Source organism: Bombus vancouverensis, unplaced genomic scaffold, assembly GCF_051014615.1.
Source record: "Bombus vancouverensis nearcticus unplaced genomic scaffold, iyBomVanc1_principal scaffold0024, whole genome shotgun sequence".
NCBI lineage: Eukaryota > Metazoa > Arthropoda > Insecta > Hymenoptera > Apidae > Bombus > Bombus vancouverensis.
Genome location: NW_027468915.1, coordinates 1,252,564 through 1,265,958, shown reverse-complemented (window position 1 = coordinate 1,265,958; position 13,395 = coordinate 1,252,564).

Below are 13,395 nucleotides of genomic sequence, written 5' to 3'. Positions count from 1 at the left end.
TATGGGGTAATTGGGGTCAAATATCATCAGAACCGGCGCGTCAGTCAGGACGGAAATTACCTTTTGTCTTATCTGTTCGTGCCTATCCGTCCAAGATATATTCTTGTTACTCGAGGTAAGTGCGTACAGGGGTTTCATTACTTGTGAAAATTTGGGAATGAAGCTTCGGAAATAAGAGGCCAAACCTATGAATTGTCTAAGTTGTGTGACGGTCGACGGTGCAGGTAAAGAACTCAAGGCTTGTATTTTACCCGGGTTTGGACGGACTTCTCCGTTACGGATTACGTATCCCAAGTAGAGTACCGATGTCTTTAAAAAGGAGCATTTCGAAAAGTTAAAGGAGAATCCGGCTTTCACGAGGGTATCTAATACGGTGCTTAACCTTTCTAGAGCTTGATCGATTGAGTCGGCGATAATTAGGACGTCGTCCAAGTAAACAACAACGAACGAATACGCGAGGTCGCCTAAGGCGTTGAGAATGGCCCTTTGGAAAACGGATGGTGCGTTTTTCAAACCGAACGGCATAGTCACGTATTCGTATTGCCCGTCGGGTGTAACGAACGCCGTATATTCCGTCGAATTAGGATGAATGGGAATTTGATGGAATCCGCTGGCCATGTCCAGGCTAATGAAGTATCTCGCCTTCTGCAATCTCGCGATTTGATCCGCGATGAGGGGTAGGGGATACCGGTCCGCGACCGTATTTTTATTTAGTGCCCGAAAATCTACGCACAGTCTATCTGAGCCGTCTTTCTTCTTTACAAGTAAGACAGGGCTCGCGAACGGCGAGCTGCTCGGCCTCACGATTTTTGCTCTAATTAACTCGTCTATTCTCTCACGCACTATCCTACGCTCTTCTTCGCTAAGTCGGTAGGGGCTTCTTTGCACGGTAACATTAGGATCGATTAACCGTATTTCTAACTGGCCCGTGCTTACGCGAGTACGTGGGAAGCCCGTAATGAATGAATCTTTGAATTTCTCGAGGACAGAAATTAACCGACTTTTATCGTTGCCAACTACGTCAGTGTCAACCGCATTGATATTGATCTCGTCCTCGGGGGTTTTACTACAGGCATTAATAGTCTTCGTTTTACAAATATCGACGCTATTCCGTGTAATAGTTACATCAAAACCCTGGCTTAAGATCTCGCGGCCAATCATGATATCATAATGTAAGTGACTATCGGCCAGAACGTGGAAGGTTATCTCCAATGTAAAACAGTTAATGCGCACCGTAGATAAGATCTGGGAGGTACTCTTAACGCAAGTGTTTCCTATTCCTCGCATAACTACTATATCTGTCGTTCTCCTTCCGGAGAATTTCGGAGCGACAGATTCTCTAATTAATGAGCACTCGGCTCCGGAATCGAAGTAAAATGGGAACGACTCACCCAGATGACTTAGACTACCGGCTGGGGACTCCACCACGCAGGAGTTGACTTTACGCTCATCCTTGAGGCCTGGTCTACCGTCCCGTCGTGCCGGGCAGTTAGGTGCGATATGGCCTTCCGCATGACACCTGTAGCAGACCACCTTGGACGGTGCGGCCGGTCGGTTTCCTTCCTGGCGTCGTGCATCCCTCTGTTGTTCGCCCTGCATCCTCTTGCGGCAGTCCTTGATTCTGTGTCCGAGAGTACCACAGTAATGACACCTCGTCTGGTGGCCCGATAACTTGCGTCGCTTAGCTTCGGGTTCCGCCGGTGCATATCTCGGCGAAGATGTCGACTCTTCTTCGTAACAAAAGGGTCGCATTTCGCTCAGGAATTGGTCCTCCGTTCTGATATCGCTCGTGAGGGCCAGTCGTTTAAGACGTTGGTCGTGTGGAATTAATATGTAGAGAGTGACAGCGTTAAGTATTTCGTCTAGCGTAGAATGTTGCCACCGCATCTGCAGGAGAGAGCGGACACGGCCGGCAAACGCCCCCGTGGATTCGCCCGCTCCCCGCGGTTCCCTGGATACCTTGATTAACGATGAGGACGTCGTCTCTCGGCCACCGAACTGTGTAAGGAATCGTTCCTTAACTTTAGGCCAAGTAATTTCTCCGTTTCCCGTTGTTCGCGCCAGCCAATGTGCTGCAGAACCCTGTAGAGAGTCACTTAAGGCAGAGTATAGCGCGCCACCTCGCAGGGGGTTGTCCTCCATGGCCATACTAACAGCCGCGCACCATGCGGCTGGGTCGGCGCCTGCGACTTCTGGGTTAAAATGTGGGAATTTGGTGATTCCCGTATTTGGTCGTTGCATTAGCGTATGCATCAGGTTGCTCATGGCAGCGACCTGCCCTTCCAGCGTTCGCAACCGTTCGAATCCCACTTCTGATGTCGGATCATCACTGGGAATGGGGTTGTGGGCGTCAAATGAATCTTCTCGAGGATTAGCCATTGATACAGTACACACAGGCGTAGTTTATTGCAATGATAGAATTATTACAGTCTTAACAGTTGATCACAGCGGTTCGGCACTCGCGACGCTAGTGACGATGTTCTCGGGCTCAATAACGAATCCGCGGCCAACGGGATGACGACAGAACGTTCACACAAAGTCTAAGTCTGAAAAATAATCACTGATCGCGAAGGCGTTACTCCTTGATCGATGAGATCGCGAGCGAGAATGCCTTTCCTGTCCCGATGATGCCACAGAGGAAAACTATAATGGGGTGTGTCTAAGGACACGAGATCATCGGATTCGTCGAGAAAAGCCTTCGTTCAGAAAGTAAGGGAAATTGGCGTTGCTGCTAATTGGTCAATCTCTATATCGGTGGTTAGAAAAGGATGTTAGCCGCCCTCGAGGGAAAGTTGCTAGTGGGAGACGCCGTTCGTTAAAAAATATGTCTCCCCTATCTTCCCGTAGCTGAGACAAAGACTGTTTGTCTGTTTGAAGGACTTTAGTTAACTAAACCTTAAGATTTATTACGGGCCCTCGGGCTAGCCGAACATGTACTGCGGAGACGCATCGACATCTGGCAATCATCTTACTCGAAGAATAGGGTCTGCGTGTGGCGAGCCACGGGACAGAAACCGTTGGAATGTTTACTGTCGCGTGTCGCCACGAATATTTCTTTTAAGGAGAGCTATAGAATTACTCCGTACCTTGTTAGGCAAAACGTTCATCCCGTGACCGCGGCTACGTTCGGCGACTGACTGTCGCCTCGAGCCCAAGCTCATTATCACAATTCTCGAATAATTACAATCGGGTTGAATAACTACAATTGTTTGATTACAGCTATAGTAGACTCTAGGTTACAATGTTGCGGGGTTATCCAAAATTCCAAAGGTTCCGGTGTTCTTTTCATCTCCGACATATATATAGTCTTACTTTGATTGACTAACTGATTTACTTGCATAATTTAATGAGAAGTAAAACAATAAAATATTGCGTATAAGCTATCATTTTGCTTTCAAAACACCTTAATAGTAATCAATAAAAAATATAACAAGATTCTATTTAGATTTCCTTCTATAACTTTCATATCTTTTCTGCATGTATATAATTTATAAAATATAACATTTAAAAAATATAAACTGGTAAAACATATAATATTCTCATGGGAGAATGTTCTCATTTCTCCTTGTACCGTACATCAATTAATGTCAAATTATACTACAATCAATAAAAATATAGCAGCAGAAATGGAAAATGTAAATAACCCATGGGAGAAAGCAAGGTATCTCTTGTGAAGACACCACAACTCCCATGATCTATTGTCGCAATCATAATTAACTAGAAGTGGTTAGAATGAAATAATTACGTAACTGTAACGCTGACCGTATGTTATGCCAACAATGGGAGCCGAGGCAGTAAAACTCGATAGCGACACATATACCCGTACGGCAACACGTGCTTGCGTGGCGATTACGAAAAACCGACGGCCAGTAGATGAAAGAAGGCCACATGCAGTCGAATGAAATCAAATATTAAAAACAGGGCCTAGGCTAATTAAGATTCTCTTAAGATGTTCACTACCGGCATCACACTATTATGATGCGTCGATTTTCATTCAGAGGTAAGAATCATAGATATGAGAAGACAGTCTCACGTACGATTTCAGGAAACCCAAACTGCAACATCCCGATTCCCACGGAAGCGTACCCCCAGTGGACCACCACCCCGTGGGGGATGGCATTATAAATAATGCGTAGCAACATAGAGCAGCGCTCATTATTATTTTAATCATTCTTTGTGCTCATTATAATTTACGTACCATATTGTGCTCATTATTTTTGTATTCATTCTTAGTGATCATTGTTATTACGGTTCATTATTATTTTGTTCACTCTTTGTGTTCATTGTTACTACGTTCGTTATTGCGCTCATCATTGTGTTTAAAAATTTTGTATAGTATTTTGCGTTTCGGGGTCTTTAGTTTTTCGGTCAAGAAAAGAGAGCCGCGACTAAGTAAAAAGAAAATTTTATCTTTGAAGTCCTCATTTCATCGCTTAGACAGAAACGGGCATTGTAATTGCGGTATTAATCCAGTTAGTAAATTGTTCAGTCTGTATCGAAATAGATAAATAAAGTAAAAGTTGATAGTAAACTATATTCGAGTTCAAGTAATAAACCCAACAAAAACATCGACGACCACCGGAGCAGCTGAGGTAATGGCGCCAGACAGCACCTACTCCTCAAGGTAAGAAAATTAATTTTGAAAATTTCCTTCTTCTCGGATAATTTCGTTGCCCTCGAGAATCGAATTAGAACTTCCTATCATCGATCTCGTTTTATTTTCGTGAACGGTTTTGAGGATAGAATCATTGTTTAAACTTTAAACAAAGGGGTTGTCCGCTGTGTCGGCTTGTGCGAACGGTGTTTTCAGCTACTCAAACACCCACTGATCTTCGCATTCCTCCTCCCATTGTTGGCAAAACATTGCCCGTCTTTGGGCAAGGCTTGCGAAATCACACAAGTCCCGCACAGAGAGGACCATTAAATACATCGTCGGGGTCAATCGAAAATTAAGAGCAATACCGGCATTGCTATTTACCGATATTCTTGCCATCATTGCATGCGATTGTAAGAGAGAAATAGCAGAACAATTTCCCTTCGAAAATTTAACCAAAGGATCGTTCGCTGTGTTGGCTTGTGCAAACGGTGTTTTCGATTATCAAAAACACCCATCGATTTTCGCATTCCTCCTCCCACTGTTGTCAAAATATTGCCCGTCTTTGGGCAAGGCTTGCGAAACCACACGAACCCCACACAGAGAGGATCGTTGGAATCATCCTCGATTATTAAACTCGAAGGGCAAGAAAATTGTGGCAATAGAAACCATCGTAGTAAATGAACTGAGCTTTGGTTCTAACGACAAACTACTATAGCGAAATTAAAAGAGAAGAAGAAGGCAAACATAGGAATAAATATATATCAAACAACGAATATTCACATTCTTATCCAATCCATCAACGCGAAAATTCTTGTTCTACCTCGTCTAACTAACTAATATACACATATACATATATATATATATATATATTATATATATATATATATATCAACTATACTAACATCGATACTAAGTGCACACAAAATTCCCTAAAGCATATGACGACAAAATGGACAATTACATAAACTCGCTTGCCAAAAATAGTAATCCTTACTTGGGCTTTCGGTTCGGTTCGGGCCGAGGGTAACACACGGACGGAGATCTCTGGGGAAAAAGTGAAGTGTGAAGGGAAAAAGGAACAGGAAGCATAAAGAGGCATGAAGAAGGGAAAATAAAGAGTGAGCATACAAGGAGAAGGCAAAAGAAAAGCGAAAAAGGAGACAAGAACGGGAGAAAGCTACAAATAAAAAAAACTAGAAAAGAAGAGGTTAGGAGGCTAGAAGCGCGGCAAAACAAAGTAAGGTAGGGAAACGGCAGATGGCGACAAACAGGGGAAGACCAAGGAGTACTGGTAAAGCAGTCTTCAAAAATACACTGGACAAATACAGTTCGACAGAAAAAGAGACACCAGCCAGAGAGAAAGTAATGGAGGCAGTGGTGGAGAAAACAGAGAAAATGGAAAGAGGATTCGAGGCAATGATCGAGGAAATAAAATATATATATTGGAAAAGCAAGTGGAGGAGCTGAAGAGAGAAATGAAAGAGGAAAGGGAAAGAAGGGAAAGAGAGACAGACAGAGAGAAAGGAGAGTGGGAATGGGAAAAGAAAGAATTATTGGGTAGAATCAGAAGAATTGGAGAGGATCAGGACAGGACAGAGAGAGAGAGAGGAAAGAAGAAGAAACATAGTAATCAAGGGAGTGGACTGGAACGAAGGAAGCAATGAAGAGACAGTAAAGGAGTTCATAAACGAAAAAATGAGGATAGGGGCAGAAGTAGAAAAAGCACATATGATAAAGGTGGGGTGGGGGGGGGCAAGAACACAATAATAGTGGCAACGATGAAATCAATGGAGGAAAAAATAAGGATAATGAAGGAGAAAAGCAAATGGGAAAAGGGTGTATACATGGACGATGATCTGACAAAAAAAAGAAAGGGATGGGAAGCAACACATAAGAAGGGTAGCCAGAGAAAGAATGGAACAAGGCGAATATGTAAGGACAGGATACAAGAAACTAACAATAGAGAACAAATGGTACAGGTGGAACGAAAACGAAGAGAGGCTGGAGGAAGAAAGAAAGAGAGGGCAAGGAAAATGAAAAAAGAGGAACAGGAGGGGGGACTACAATGGGGATGAAAACGTGCTTCTGAAATGTAGCAGAGCTAATAAGTAAGGACAAAAGAGAAAAGTTAAAATATAGACTACCCAAAGAATTCGACTGGAAATGCAGGGCAGCAATGACAGTAAGGAAAAAAGGAAGAGCAAAGGGAAGAATAACAACGGGTATAAATAAAAACCTAAGAGAAATAGGATATAAAGGAATTAGTGATAATATAGTTGGAAGAAAAATAATATACAATTACAAGACGTATAGGATTAATGATGGTTTATAATCAAGATACATAAGGGACATGGAAAAAAATAGAGGAAAGAGTAGACGGAAGAGAAGAGGAAGTGGTGATCATCGGCGGAGACTGGAACGCAAGAACGGGAGAAGAGGGAGGGTCGATAAACGAGGACGTAGGGAAAGAAAAAAACAGACGATCAAAAGACAAGACAATAAACGTGGAAGGAAGAACACTGCTAAAGATAATCAATGGCAGCGATAAAGAAGGAGAGGAGCGGACCTATATTGGCGAGAGAGGAAACTCAGTAATAGACTATGTGATTGGCAATCAGGAGGCGACAGAAGAAATAATTTACATGAAAATAGGAAAAAGAACAGAGTCAGGCCACATGCCGTTAGAAATAGAAATAGGGGGGGGGGCGCGGAATTACAAAAAAATGAGGAAAAGGAAGAAGAAGAGAAGGAGAAGAGGGAATGGACAAACAAAAGTGTGGAAAAATACTTGGACGAATGTAAAGACTGGACCTGCAACGGAAGAACAGTAGCGGAAATGTGGACAGAAATCAACAAGAAGATAAACGAAGCAATGCAAAAGAAGAAAGTAAAGATAAGGAATAGAAAGAGAGGAAAAGAGAGTAAAAGAGAGATGAGAAGGAAGGTGACAAAGTTTATGAAAGGGAAATACAGTAGAGAAGCTCTTATGGAGGAAAAAAGGCATTCAAATAGAGGTGCAAACAAAGAAAGGAAAGATACGAAGAAGAAGAAATGGTGAAAATCAAGAAGATAAAAACAGAACAAGAAGCGTGGAAATACATAAATAAATACAGAAGAAGAAGAGAGAATATAGATGAAGATTATATGAAATAAGCGAGGAAGAGTGGAAAAATCATTTTATGGAAATTTTAGAAGGAACAGAGCACAAAGAGGGCAGGAAAAAAGAGGAGCATCGAGCAGAAGAGAAAATAATGGATGAGAGAGAAGATAATATATAGAGAAGGAAGAGGTGATATACAAACTAAGAAACTTGAAGGAGAAGAAAGCAATGGGGGAAGGCGGGTTAGAAAATGAAGTATGGAAGTATGCACCGAAGGAAGTGGGTGAAGCGTTATGGGCTCTGTTAAGGAAAATATGGAATGGGGTGGGGATACCAGAAGATTGGAAAAAAGGAGCAAATATGTCCGATATATAAAAAGAGGGACAAGAGAGCTGGGAAGGGTTACAGAAAAGTAACATTAATGGATACAGCATACAAGATCTGTGCAGGGATACTGCACGAACGACTGAAGGCAGAGATTGAAAACAAACTGAAAGAGAGCCAATTCGGATTCAGAAAAGAAAGACGCGGTATTTGTGATCAACCATATCATAGACAAACAGTTGAGTAGAGAAAAAGAAAAACTACATGCCTGCTTTGCGGACTTAAAAGCGGCGTTCGACAGGCTAAACAGAAAGAAATTGGAGGAGAAAATGAGAAAAATGGGAATTAACGAAAACTTAACCAAAAGGATTAAAATGATATACGCAGAAACAAAGAATGTGGTAAGAATCAAGAATAACAACACAAAAGAATTTTGGACAGCGAGGGGAGTCAGACAAGGATGCCCGTTGAGCCCTACGTTATTTAACATCTACGTGGCGGGGCTGGAAGAAGAATTAAGGAAAGGACAAGTCGGGGGGGGGGGCATAGTGGTAGGAGAAAGAAAGGTATGGTCATTGACATATGCAGACGATATTGTGCTGATGGCTGATAGAGAGGAGAAGCTAAAGGAAATGCTAAAGAGAATCGAAATATTTTTAAAGGAAACCGAATTGGAACTGAGCACGAAAAAGGCCAAGAGTGTAGTTTTCGAAAAAAACGAAAGAACAAGAGGAGACAAAGAAAATGGAAATGGGGAGAACGAGAATTAGAAGAAGTGGACGAGATAAGATACCTAGGGTACATACTACTGAAAAAACGGTAGTGATGAGAAACACATAGAAGACAGGAAAAAGAGAGCAAGAATAGCAATGAAGAAAACATGGAGCGTGGAAGAAAAAATTTCCAAACAGGACAACAAGAGGAGAATGAAGATGTTTGGAACGCTGGTAGAGAACGTGGCGCTGTTTGGAGCATAGGTATGAGGCTGGAACATGGAAGAAAGGTTGGATAGAATACAAAGAAGATATGTGAAATGGAGCTTAGGTTTAGATATGACAACACCGAATTATATATCGATAGAAGAATGTAAGCTAACAGAAATCAAAGAAAAAGTATTAGGAAGAGCAGCAAGGTATGAAGGGAAAGCCATAGAGTCAAAAAAGGAACTAGTAAAGAAGTGCATAAAGGAAAGAGAGAGAAACTGGGGAAATGGCCAATAACGGAAAAGAGCAAGAAAGAGAAAGAAGGGACTAGAAAGGATGAGAAATGGAGGGACACAGATGGAAGTAAGAGAAGAGCAAGAAAAGATGACACTAGACCAAATTATAGAAGAAAGGAGAAAGAGAGAAGCAGAAGAGAGGGGGGAAAGGATAAGGGAATCAAAATATGACAAACATTATAGAAAAATCGCCAAAGAAGAGTTAGCAAAATACTTAGAAGGAAGGATGAAGTGGAAGGACAGAAAAATATTAGCAAGATTCAGATGTGGAAACGAGACTAAATCAAGGGAATACTGGAAAGAAGAGGGAGAAAAAAGATGCAAGCTATGTAAAAAGAAAGAAGAAGACCTGAGACACGTAATAGAAGAATGAGAAATAACAGGAGAACCAAGGGACACGGAAAATAATAATAATAATAATAATAATAATAATAATAATAATAATAATAATAATAATAATAACGATAATGATAATAATAATAATGATAATAATAATGATAATAATGATAATAATGATAATAATGATGATGATGATAATAATAATAATAATAATAATAATAATAATAATAATAATAATAATGATAATAATGATAATAATGATATTAATGATAATGATAATAATAATAATGATAATAATAATGATAATAGTTATCCTTACTCATCCTCAATTATTAACAAATCACACACCCATACATTCTAATTGAAACGTTAAAAACCTTCCTTATTTTATTTTGTTTTTTTTTTTATTATGGGTAATAGCACAGAAATCCCCATGCTATAGTAATTAGCAAATGATACAAAAATGTAAGTATTTGTAGAAACAAATAAGAACGTTTAATAAAGGAAAAATTAAAAAGAAAATGATAGATACTTCTACCTCTCAGAGTGATCAAGCAAAAGGACCAAACGCATCGAGATCTACAGTAAGACACGGTAAACCGGCCTATCCTGTTCAATATCCATGTTTAGTGTCCTATTATAAATGTATGGCATGAACAAGAACGGCAATCAAAATAATAAATCAGCAATAGCATTCGTAAATGATATGTTAATTACATCAGAAACAATAAACCGTGACAAATAAAAATCCAGCTGCAAGACCTAGTCAAGAAAGTAGAAAATTACGCTTTCCAACACGGAAGCTAAGAATCTACACCCATAAATGTGAAACAATCTCGTTCAGTCCATATATTTCAAAAACTTCAAAAGCAAAGTACGACGTGAGAATAAATTCGAAAATATTCTTCCATACAACAGAAAATATCAACGGAAAATTTTCCGATGCAAACAAAGTTAGATCCTTCGGAGTCCATCTAAACTTCGGGTTAAATCACAACGACAACATAAAGACACAGTTATAGAAAGCAGATAAATTCTTCTTATACCTCATAAGACTACCTTACTCGAAAGATTCGCACAGATCAATAAAACTTCACTGCTACAAAACACTAATTAGACCAACCATTCTAATGTATGGTCGTTAAATCTGTTTCAATGTAAGTGTCAACGCCACGGAAAAATTAAGAATCATTGAAAGAAAATACATCACAGCATGTTTAGGAATATATAGATTGCCAGAATTGAAATTTAGCAAATATAGCAAATCACAAGCTATACGAAGAGCCAAATTAATCCATATCGATTCTTCATTCTTAAATTAGTCAGACCACTGGTCAAAGATACACAAAATAATCATAAACTTCATCGTCGCCCACAATCTATAGTCAAACCCGTTATACCATAAACACGTTCAAAAAAACAGGTTATTTCCCCCCGGAATCCTTCACCTGTTTAGATAGCGTGAAATTAATCCAAAACAATAATAACTTAGCATTATTCTATCACTACAGCAGAAACGTAATAATAAAAAATACTGTACGATAGCGACATAGACCATAAGGATAGCAATATAAGACTTATGTATAAATTGTCAACCGTAGATTTAAGTGAGACACTCAAAGACAATAAAGATAAATATTGGTGGCTAACCACCGTAGAAAATTAAATTATAGCAATAAGAAAACCGTATGTTTAGTTAGTAAATGAACCAAAGATTGTAAGCAAAGATCACAAAAGAACAATGCAAATGTCACGTAAACTTGAGGGTTAGACGATAAAATAAAATAGCTGAGTCGTAACACAACTATTAACTTTGTTTTAATTAAACTTTATTATTAATTCAGCAATCACAATGTAACACACACTGAATTAACATAAATCACAACTCACTCCAACCACGTTATGTAAGATTTAGTTACAACAATACGTTAAGTACGCGATTGTTATAAGGATAGAGACCGGTATAGATATATTGACTATTCTAAGGATACAGAATAAGTGAGTTTTTCTGGCGATACTATGTCTGAGAAAGGCTAGGGGTGAGTGTGTCTAAGGACACAGGACTATCGGATTCGTTGATGACAATTTTGGTTAAGGAAGTGAGGGCAGTAGACACCGTCTCCGATTGGATAATAAGACGGTTGGTGGACCAGGAAGGGTTTTAGCCGCCCTCGTGAGAAAGTTGCTAACGCAACATAGCAGACGCGAGGAAAACCTACTTTCCCTGTTAACCCGTAGTAAACAATAAACGTAAAAGGAAATCTAAGACAAGAGATACTCGCTTGGCCTGAAGGACCTTAACTATGAAAATTCCAAGACCCCTGGTGGGTACTTAGGACTACTGAGGGCACGCGCCAAGGATGTGCAGACATCTGGGCGCCATCCTGCCCGCGGTGTGTGGCCTGGTCTCCGATGTGAATTGACTTTATACAAACACAGTTAAATTAAGAAAATGTTCCCTGCAATTGTGTAATCATATATACGTAATTATATATCTCATACTTATACTAATTTGTAAGTTCATAGTCTAAGGAATGGTTACATTGTAAGTCAAGAAATGGTAGTATGAAGTGCAACGTTTATGTGAGCACCTATACTAGGCGTACATTACGCAAACATTAAAAACTTCCCACAAGCTGAGACCCTCAACTCATAAATCAAATTCTTTTTATTTTTGATTCATTGTAGTAAATGAAATCATTTACCAACATATTTGTCACACTTTTCTCATTCAGATAAGACCAAGCACGATATAATTTGGAGCATATTTGCTTACTGAGTAAATGATAATTAAATACATATCAATAAGTAAATCTAACATCACAAATATATTAGTAAAAGTTTAATTTTGGAAAAGTTAGAAATAAAAAAGTTTTACTTTTGATTCAGCACATAGATACATTGTCTCCGCGCTATCTGCCACTTGTGGTTTAATTTGATAATCCACGATAAGATAAACTTAAGTAGATGTTTATGTATTGTTGTATATTATTATATAAAATTAATTTTAATAAAAATTTAATACAAAATTTTAATTCAAATCAAAATGTAGTATATTTAAGAATTTATGAGTTATAATAAATTTAATTTTTTAATAATTATATTTTAATATTAATTTGAAAGAGGATTCAAAAGTAAAATCAATAAATTAATTAATTTGAAAATAGTTTTGAAAAGTGTACAAATTGCCCGTCAATTTCATTTGTGGAATAAGTCGTAACATAGTAAAAATATTGGAAAATGTTTTTAGATAAAAAATTAGTTTTTATAATATTTCATTTTTAATGAAAATTATTTAAATTGAATTTTTTTTTAAATAATAAATTTAATATTTTAGTTTAAAATTTATTAAACTATATTTTTGTAAAGTTGTATAATAAATAATTGTTAAAGTAATAATTTATGAAATAATATAATGATTTATAGATTTAGTAATGTGAATGAAATTTTAAAGAATTAAATAAGTAAAATAAATTTCGTACCTTTTGTATCAGGGTTAATTAATATAATTTAATAATTTTATTATTCTCGAAAGAAAAAGAGTTCAATATATAATTATGTTTTTGTTGAATAAAAAATTATAATATATATTTAGAAATTAAATGTTAATCGATTTTTTTATATATCTATTTTTTTTAAATGAATTTAATTCATATATAAAAAATATAAAAAATTTATTTTATAATTTTTTTTATTTTTATATAAAAAATTTATGGGATAATCTATAAATTTAAATATATAATTAAATTATTATTATTATTTAAAAATTTATATTATAATTATATTGATTTAGTAATAATTTTTATTAATAAATAC